Here is a 10,415-nt window from a genome sequence, read left to right as displayed (position 1 = left end):
ATTTTATGAGTTGAAAGGGATCCGGCCCAGGTAGATTGAAACCAAAGATTTCTCGGTAAAACAGTAAATGCACATTGGGAGGCTTTCAAAAATGCGATTGATCAGGTAACGACGAGACACGTTTTCATGCAGGGTGCAGAAATAGCATGACAGCTAGCTACAGCTCGGTGGATGAATGAAGGTCAACTAAAACACAAAAACGGAAGCTTGTGATAAACTTCAGGCTCATATTTCAGTAGATAACCAAGCAGAATACAGAATGTACAGAGAAGGACTATCAAAGGAGGAGGAAGTAGAATCAGCAGAAAAACAGGATATTCGCCCATAGTACTTATCTGAGGAAGGACACACTTGCCTTTGAGGTGGTGCAACAGAGGTTCAACAGATTGATTCCTGGGATGAGAGGGCTGTCCTATGATGAGAGATTGTGTAGAATATGCCAATTCTCTCTGGGGCTTCGAAGAATCGGAGGTGATCTCGTTGAAACGGACAATATTCTGAAGGGGATTGACAGGGTAGATGTTGAGAAGCCTGGCTAGCTCAGTCGGTAGAGCATGAGACTCTTAATCTCAGGATCGTGGGTTTGAGCCCCATGTTCGTCGATTACAGTTCCTTAAAATTTATGTTGCTTTCACAGGAAAACATCATTAATGAATCCATTTTCTTCTTTTGCACAATGAAAGAAATGCGAACTGAGGGAGAGCTGATAATTTAATCATCTGTTCTGTGCTCTGCATAAGAACACAAGAACCAGGAGCAGGAGTCGGCCATTTGGCCCTTCGAGCCTGCCTTCTTTTGCACTGAAACAAATTATTACCGTGAGTTTAAATTAGCAGTGCGGGATATTTACAGGGCACCTTTCAATGCTTCACAAAACCATTCCTTTCGCTGCAGCCACCCGGGATCGTTTCCCGGTTTGGGAAGTAACTTTGATATCACCGTTTGTAGTTGAAGTGGAGTAATTTTATTGTGTTCGATGGATGTCCCAAAGCACTTCAGAGTGGTGTCAAAACAAATGAGTTTGCAATTAAAAACACTGAATGTCAGGAGTGGGATTTTAACCCACACCTCCAGAGGAGACTGCGACCTGAACGCAGCGCCTTGGACCGCTCGGCCATCCTGACTGTTCGATGCTGCAGTTACAATTTATTACTCAGGAAAGTTTCCGACCGGGCGCTTGTTCAGTGTTGCTGCAAGGCCCAGTGACCGGGATATCCTCTCCCCCGGGGTTTTCCTGAGCCTGTGATCGGTGCACGGGGAGGTTTGGCCCGGGTCCGAGGTAGCTTGCATCCCAGGGATGGACAATAACCCTCTGTGCTCTGGAACTGGGGAAGAGAGAATAATTAATGAGCTGTTTATGGGTTTCAAATGCAACTTAGATCTGATGGAAGAAACCGATAGTGTTGTCTCACAGAATGAAAGAAATGCAAACAGGGACAATCGAAATTTCAATAACTGAACTTTAATAATGAGTGAAACTTTAACCGTTGATGAAGTTTTATCCCCGATCTGATTTTACATACTCTGTATTTGAGTCGATTAGTTTTAAAATGTTCATTGCTCATGCGACAGTGTACCCTGGACTGCTTTTGTTCAATTTTATTGCAGACAAGTTTTTGCTTCACAAATAATGTTTCCGCCCAGGCTCGCAACAGAGACCTTTCACGTGTGAGGCAAACATGATAACCGCTAAACTACGGAAACTGCTGCTTATCTCAGTGCCCAGAGAGAAGTGTTCACCAACAAGCTGAAATGCTCAATCCCTCTCTCTGCAAAAAGTTCCATTCGCAAACAATTCTCTGACCTGAACTGCACCAAACAAAAATATTCTCCTTTCAAAGTAATTAAACTCCCCAATTTCCACACTACAATTTTAAGGACAAGGACTGAAAGCGCTTTGCGATCAGAAAATTGCCGGAAACCCCTGTGGTTAATGACAGGGCTTTTGATGGTTGATTTCCGTACACACCTTGTGTTATGTATTTAACCCTTGGCCACCTGTATCACACCACCACCAGAGGGCCGACCTGTTGGAATCCCAAGGGATTACAGCATCCATTGGGAGAACGGTATATAAGCACTCTGGAGTCTTATTAAAGGAGCTAATGTCACACTTACTCATTGTTCGCAGTACTCAGTTTCATTCTTTATTATGAGCGTATCAATTGGCGACGAGACAACGAACAACCACGCGAAAATGCAAGTAACAGTTGGTATAACTTGATAACAGCACAGCTGGCAATGGTTGCGGAATATATTCGTGCAGCCAAAACGCACAATGACAACCTGGAACTGCACGGCACCGAATCCTCAGGGAAAAACAATTAAAGGCTTTGTCCCTGAATGGGCTACGATCCACCAACCTTGCAGTTAACAGCTGAACGCACTGATCCATTGCACCACAGAGACTGATAGATGCACATATTGCAAGACATCCCTGTGATATCTTCACAGAACACAGCACACACAGCTTCCTAACATGCAGGCTGCTCTCTCGGAACTCTCCGAAAAGAGCCTGTTCTGTTTCATGATTAACTATAAAGTTGCAGTACATAATACGTCCACATCCACAGTGTGGCGCTACAAGCATTACATGCTTACAGACATTACAATCCCAAACCAGGGTGTCAGTCAGTTAAAGCTTCAGATTGCTCTGACCGGGATGGAACTTGTTCACTCTCAGTTGTACTTTTCCCAAATAAAGGATGGGACATTCATTGTGTATGTGTGGAAGCAGTCTGGTCCCGCACATTGCAGACACTTCCATGTCACCGCCAACCAGCTCTCCCACAACCGGTGTGATCTACCTTCCAGCCTTCCGTTGCCTTGTCGGTGACGAAGTATTCTGATTGTCCCGAAGCCGGTATCCTTTGTCATCAATAGTGTTTTAAGTTGTTTCGGTAATTTTTACCTGCTGGACAGTCGAGGCACAAATTGTAGAGTGGAAAACTTGCGTGGACCCCGGTTTCCTAGTGGTTGATTTTCCTGGTTGGGTCCGTCGGTCGCGGTGGTCCGGTTGATGCCTGTTACCAAGTCAGTTGGTATTGATGTTCCACTGATTGGTTTTTTGAAGTTCTTTTCTCCGATGTCGTGATGTCTCTTCCTGTGTTATCTCGCCGTGTGCTCTCGATCTTGATCTTGTTGTTCTAAAGTAATGGTCAGAAAAATAGGTTGCTCTTGGTACGATAGGCTCCCATTTATACTCTGAGAGGCTGCTTAATCTTCGTGCCAAATCTAACGTTTCTTTTGTTTAAGTTTTGCTGCCCATTGATTTAAGTGGTCTTCTTTGTATAAGTTTTGGCGGACTAGCTAACTGAGACTTGATTAAAAGTTTTAATCTGGTGTTGATAGACTTTGGGATGATGATACTCCTTATTTATGAACTGATGAACTCTTGTCCATTGTAATAGCACTGCTTTGGCTTCGGGAAGTCTGAGCTGAGCCAGATATTTCTATACATGTTGAAAAGGTGTTGGAATATGGATGTGATATTTGGATCCTGTGGGTGGGGTGGATAATGTTTCTTCCGTGGTCGATTGTTTAAATGCTAACGTTTTCTGGGAGCCTGACTATGGTTGAAGAGCTCCCCTAGACAAACTGATTAGCTACAATATCCAAACTCTAAATCCCACCCCTCTGTCACTGCAGCTTTTCCCCACAGGCCCAAACATGCCTTTTAAAATCCCAAACTTGGTTAAGAATTGTAGATTTCCTCCATATGCTTTTTAGAATCCCAAACTTTATGTTTAATAGTCCTAAATAGAATTTCCTTTTCAGTGAGTCCAAACACTGGGGGGTTTCCATGAATTTTGGAATCTACATTGGCAGTCCCTCGGAATCGAGGAAGACTTGCTTCCACTCCTAAAGTGAGTTCTTTGGTGGCTGAACAGTCCAATACTAGAGCCACAGACCCTATCACAGGTGGGACAGATAGTCGTTGAGGGAAGGGATGGGTGGGACAGGTTTGCCAAACGCTCTTTCTGCTGTCTACACTTGATTTCTACATGCACTCGGCGATGAGACTCGAGGTGCTCAGCGCCCTCCCGGATGCACTTTCTCCACTTAGGGTGGTCTTGGGTCAGGGACTCCTGGGTGTCAGTGGGGATGTTGCACTTTATCAGGGAGGCTTTGAGTGTGTCCTTGTAGAGTTTCTGCTGCCCACTTTGGCTCATTTGCCATGAAGGAGTTCCGAGTAGAGCACTTGCTTTGGGAGTCTTGTGTCTGGCATGCTGACTATGTGGCCTGCCCAGCGGAGCTGATCGAGTGTGGTCAGTGCTTCAAAGCTGGGGATGTTAGCCTGAATAAGGCTGTTGATGTTGGTGCGTCTCTCCTCCGAGGGGATTTGTAGGATTTGCGGAGACATCGTTGGTGATATTTCTTCAGCAACTTGAAGTGTCGACTGTACATGGTCCATGTCTCTGAGCCTTACAGGAGGGAAAGTATTACTACAGCCCTGTAGACCATGAGCCTGGTGGCAGTTTTGAGGGCCTGGTCTTCAAACACTCTTTTCCTCAGGCGGCCGAAGGCTGCACTGGCGCATGGAAGCCGTGTTGAATCTCGTCGTCGATGCCTGCTCTTGTTGATAGGAGGCTCCCGAGATATGGGAAGTGGTCCATGGTGTCCAGGGCCGCGCCGTGGATCTTGATGACTGGGGGGTAGTGCTGTGCGGTGAGGACAGGCTGGTGGAGGACCTTTGCCTTCCGGATGTTTAGCGTAAGGCCCATACTTTCATAGGCCTCAGGAAATACGTCGACTTTGTCCTGGAATTCAACATCTGCATGTGCGCGGACGCAGGCCTTGGTGAGGCCTCACCTGGAATATTGTGTACAGTTTTGGTCTCCTAATCTGAGGAAGGACATTCTTGCTATTGAGGGATTGCAGCGAAGGTTCACCAGACTGATTCCCGGGAGGGCAGGACTGACATGTAAAGAAAGACTGGATCAACTAGACTTTTCTTCACTGGAATTTAGAAGAATGAGAAGGGATCGCAGAGAAACATATACAGGTCTGATGGTATTGGACAGGTGAGAGGCAGGAAGTATGTTCCCGATGTTGGGGAAGTCCAGAACCAGGGGTCAGAGTCTAAGGACAAGGGGTAAGCCATTTAGGACCGAGATGAGGAGAAACTTCTTCACTCAGAGAATTCTGAACCTGTGGAATTCTCTACCAGAGAAAGTTGTTGAGGCCAGTTCATTAGATATATTCAAAAAGGAGTTAAATGTGGCCATTACGGCTAAAGGTATCAAGGGTATGGAGAGAAAGCAGGAAAGGGGTACTGAGGTGAATGATCAGTCATGATCATATTGAATGGTGGTGCAGGCTCGAAGGGCCGAATGGCCTACTCCTGCACCTGTTTTCGATGTTTTTATGTTTCTATGTTTCTATGCAAAGCACAGAAAAAAATGGTTGAATATCTACTCTGCCTCAGTTCGCATTTCTTTCATTGTGCAAAAGAAGGTGACGGGTTAATTAATGATGCAATCCCGTGAAAGCAACACAAAAGTTGAACAAAAAAACATACGGTGACTGGCAGGTGAGCAATGCTTCTGACACCCGGTGGGAATGGGCGGGGATTTTAAAGCCCCTTGTATTGTGAAACCTTCATATTGTCAAACATTTCCGATGTGCTGTATCGACCTCGTGGCGCAACGGTAGCGCGTCTGACCCCAGATCACGTCGAGGTCACTGTTCTTCAGGGTAATTCGGGAATTAATATTTTCTTTGCTGTTTGGCAATAACCAGACCCTTGCTCCAAGGTCTGTCTCACTGTTTCCCAGGTGTCAGGCAGAGATACGCCTGCTGTCCTCATTTACTTCATGTGACAGGACACAAAAGTTCAAAATCAAACTGCAGGTGGTCACACATAATATTGAGCAGTCAGGATGGCCCAGCGGTCAAAGTTGCTGCATTCAGGTTGCAGTCTGCTTTGAAAGCGTGGGTTCCGTAGTGTAGTGGTCATCACATTCGCTTAACACGCAAAAGGTTCCCGTTTAAAACCAGCTGATAACGTGCTCAATGAAATATGAGAAGCATTGAATAATGTGCATTTCTGGTTCAGTATTAACAAAGCACAATGTCTCCCAGCCCTGCTATATTTGTTGAATACACTGTACAGTTCGGAACATATTCAAACTCTACAGTTTCCAGCCCTGACGGTGCAGAAAGCCCCTCTCAAAGCTGTACATTTCAGCTGCTTTCAGTTGAGTTGTGAGAGATTATTGACGCATCCTGCAGCTGAGAAAAGGAAAGTTGTGTGAGAGGGATCATCAAACGAGGCCATGTGGGTTGAATTCAAGAACAAAAAAGGGGCGATCACACTACTGGGAGTGCACTATAGACTCCCAGGCAGTTAGAGGGAAATAGAAGAACAAATATATGGGCAGTTTGTTGAGAAGTGCAAAACCTATAGAGCTGTAAAAGTGGAGGATTTTAACTCCCCGAATATTAACTGGGAAAAGGATAGTGTGAATGGTACAGATGGTGGAGAATTCCTAAAATGCATTCAGGAGAACTTCTTTATCCAGTATTTAAGAAGCCCAGCAAGGGAGGGGCAGTTCTGGACTGGGTCTTGTGATCGAAGAGGGGCAGGTATAAGGGGTATCAGTGGGAGAGCATTTTGGTGCGAGTGATCATACTCAGTAAGGTTTAGGGTAGTTATGGAAAAGGACAAAGGGGACAAGGTATAAAAGTTCTCAATTGGGGTAAAGCCAATGTTGCTGAGCTGAGATTGAATTTCGCCAAAGTGGACTGAGAACGGGTACTTGCTGGTAAATCAGTGTCAGAGCAGTGGGAGGCATTCAAGGAGGAGGTCCTGAGGGTACAGAGCAAGTATGTTCCCTTAAAACAAAGGTGGGACTAACAAATCTAGAGCTCCCGGGATGTCAGGGGACATACAGGGAAAGTTAACGAAAAAATGGGAAGCTTATGACAGATACCAATAACTCAATACTGCAGAAACTCAAGAGGTGCAGAGGTGCAATTAAAAAATATATCAGGAAAGCAAAGAGAGAGCATGAGAGAATGTTGGCAATTAAATCTAGGAAAACCCAAAGATGTTTTATAAATACATTAAGAGCACGATGATAACAAGATAAAGAGTGGGGCCTATTAGAGTCCATAAAGGGAATCTGTACGCGGAGGCGGAAAACTTGGGTAGGATTCTTTGTGAATACTTTGCATCTGTTTTCACAAAAGTGAGGGGCGATGTGGACTTTGCAATGAGGGTGGAGAAATGTGAAATATTAGATGAAATAAACATGGTGAGATAGGAAGTATTGGTGGTCTAGCAGCTTTGAAAGTGGATAAATCCCCAGGCCAGAATGAAATGTATCCCAGGCTGATAAGAGCAGCAAAAGAGGAAATAGCAGAGGCTCTGACCACCATTGTCCAATCCTCACTGGCTACAGGTGCAGGGCCAGAGGATTGGAGCACTGCTAACGTTGTACCTTTGTTTAAAAAGGGAGAAAGGGATTGAGTAAATACAGGCTGGCCAGGCGAAACTTTTACAATTATTAGGAAAAATCCTGAGGGACAGGATAAATCTTCATTTGGAAAGACATGGATTAATCAAGGATAGTCAACATGAATTTGTCAAGGGAAGGTCTGACTAATTTGATTGCATTTTTCGAGGAGGTAACCAGGAGGGTTGATGAGGGCAGTGATATGATGTAATGTATATGCACTTTAGCAAAGCTTTTGATAAGGTCGCACTTGGCAGACTGGTTACGAATGTAAAAGTCCATGGGATTCAAGGGCAAAGTGGCAACTTAGGTCCAAAATTTGTTCAGAGGCAGGAATCAAAGCGCAATGGTTGATGGGTGATTTTGTGATCCAGTGGGGTTCCGCAGGGCTCAGTGCTGGGTCACTTGCTTTTTGTGGTATACATCAATGACTTGGACTGAAATGTTGAGGGTATGAGTAAGAAGTTTGTAGATGACACTAAAATAGGCTGAGTGGTTGATAATGAAGAAGGAAGTGGCAGACTACAGGAATATATCAATGGATGTCTCAAGGCGCTTTGCAGCCAATAAAGTACTTTTTGAAGTGCGGTCACTCTTGTAGTGTGGGAGACACAGCCGCCAATTTGCACACGGCAGGATCCTATAGGCAGCAGTATGATGATGACCAGATCATATGTCTCTGTGATGTTGATTGAGGGATAAATATTGACCAGGACACGAATCCTGGCCACATTGATCCTCCCACCACTTCACACTGTTCTCCGAGGGATCAGCGCGATGATACTAAAACAACAAGCGAAGTTGGTAAGCTATCCATGCAGTCCTTCGGAATCCAGCCACACCACCTTATACCACGGGAAACATCTCTCCATGGATTCTGGAATCTGGATCAACAAACCATAATCACACCTTATAAGGGATTCCGGGAGGTGCTTCAAGTTTTATTCCATATATGTTAACAGTTTTATGTTAACCCTGGTCGTCATTTTGGAGCGTGAGCAAGAAGATCGGCAGGGCCCAGGTTCAGAGGAGTGGGAAGGTCGGGGCGGATGAGTGGCGAGTGTTTGTGGCGAGATGCGGTGAATGTTTATGGTGGAAGAGCGGTGACAGATGAGGGGACGGGGCCCAGAAGAGCCGAGGGCCCAGGGGCAGCACGGGCACAGCCCACACAGCGATATGTGTGGGCACTGGGTCCATGCAGCAGAGCTGGTCTCCTGCCGTCTTGGTTAACCTTTTCCACTGGACCAAGACCCAGCTCTGTCAAGCCCCTTGTGGTGGCTGAAGTGCAACGGTCACCCCACGTTAAAAAAATCCACACAAAGGCATCTTCCACTCACTCAATTGGATTCAGGACTGGAACATCGGGTCCTTCATCGAAACACCTGTGAACTCATGGAAGTAAATCATCCTCGATCGAGGGACCGCCTATGATGATGATGATCAATGTACTGGTCAGGTGGGCAGAACTGTGGCAAATGGAATTCAATCCGGATAAGTGTGAGGTAATGCATTTGGGGAGGTTTAACAAGGCAAGGGAATACACATTAAATGGCACGACACTGAAAAGTGTAGAGGAATAAAGCGACCTTGGAGTGCAGGTCCGCAGATCCCTGATGGTAGCAGGCCAGGTAGTTAATGTGGTTAAGAAGGCATAAGGAATACTTGCCTATATTAGTCAAGGCATGGAATACAAGAGCAAGGAGGTTATGGTTGAACTCTACAAAACACTGGCTACACCACCGCTGGAGTACGCGTGCAGTTCTGTTCACCACATTACAGGAAAGATGTGATTTCATTGGAAAGGGTGCAGAAGAGATTGACTAGAATGTTGCCTGGTCTGTAGAATTTTGGCGATGAGGATAGTTTGGAGATGCTGAATCTGTTTTCTTTGCAACAGAGACGTCTGAGCGGAGACCTGATTGAGGTGTATAAAATTGAGGGGCCCAGATAGAATGAATAGGAAGGTCCTGTTTCCCTTGGCAGAGGGGTCAACAACCAGGGGGCATAGATTTAAAATAATTGGGGGAGGGTTAGAGTGGATATGAGGGGACATTGCATCACCCAGAGGGTGGTGGGGGTCTGGAACTCAATGCCTGAAAGGGTGGTAGAGGGAGGGATCCTCACCACATTTAAAATATACGTGGATGTGCACTTAAAGTGCCGCAACCTACAGAGCTCTGGACCGAGAGCTGGAAAGTGGGATTAGGCTGGATAGCTCTTGGTCGGCCGGCGCGGACACGATGGGCCGAAATGGCCTCACTCTGTGCTGAAACTTTCTGATTCTATGATTCTATTAATATCGATATATATACATATATATAATATACACCATTATCATAATTATTCCTTGATGGTCGAGTGGTTAAGATCCCGAGCACTAACCCTCTTTCGATTATCAATCAGTTTATCACATGAAAATAATTGAGGTCTGTGAGAGGATGAATAATTGCATACCTCGGGAGCCTATTATCAGCGAGGGCAGGCATCGACGACGAGGTTCAACACTGCCTCCAGTGCGCCAGTGCAGCCTTCGGCCGCCTGAGGAAGAGAGTGTTCGACGATCAGGCCCTCAAACCTGCCACTAAGCTCATGGTCTACAGGGCTGCAGTGATACCCGTCCTCCTCTATGGCTGAGAGACATGGACCTGATACAGTGGACACCTAAAGTCGCTGAAGAAATAACATCAATGATGTTTCTGCAAAATCTTGCAAATCCCCTCGGAGGACAGACGCACCAACGTTAGCGTCCTCAATCAGGCCAACATCCCCAGCATTGAAGCATTGACCACACTCGACCAGCTCCGTTGGACCGGCCACATTGTTCGCATGCCTGACAGAAGACTCCAAAAGCAAGCGCTCTACTCTGAAATCCTGCACGGCAACCGAGCCCCAGGGGAGCAGAGGAAACGTTTTAAGGACCCTTAAAGCCACTTCATAAAATGCAACATCCCCAAC

General features: G+C 45.9%; 2 non-coding genes across 2 annotated transcripts; one reads left to right on the top strand and one right to left on the bottom strand.

The window, feature by feature from the left end:
- Positions 1 to 529: 529 nt before the first annotated feature.
- Positions 530 to 602, top strand: trnak-cuu (transfer RNA lysine (anticodon CUU)). The gene has a single exon. It is a non-coding gene; the product is annotated as a tRNA-Lys (tRNA).
- A 439-nt stretch (positions 603 to 1,041) lies between these two features.
- Positions 1,042 to 1,124, bottom strand: trnal-cag (transfer RNA leucine (anticodon CAG)). The gene has a single exon. It is a non-coding gene; the product is annotated as a tRNA-Leu (tRNA).
- Between the last annotated feature and the right edge of the window lie 9,291 nt (positions 1,125 to 10,415).

Source organism: Pristiophorus japonicus, unplaced genomic scaffold (genome assembly GCF_044704955.1).
Source record: "Pristiophorus japonicus isolate sPriJap1 unplaced genomic scaffold, sPriJap1.hap1 HAP1_SCAFFOLD_75, whole genome shotgun sequence".
Taxonomy (NCBI): Eukaryota; Metazoa; Chordata; class Chondrichthyes; family Pristiophoridae; genus Pristiophorus; species Pristiophorus japonicus.
The sequence above is the reverse complement of the archived record's forward strand: the minus strand, read 5'-3'. Positions and strand labels throughout refer to the sequence as shown.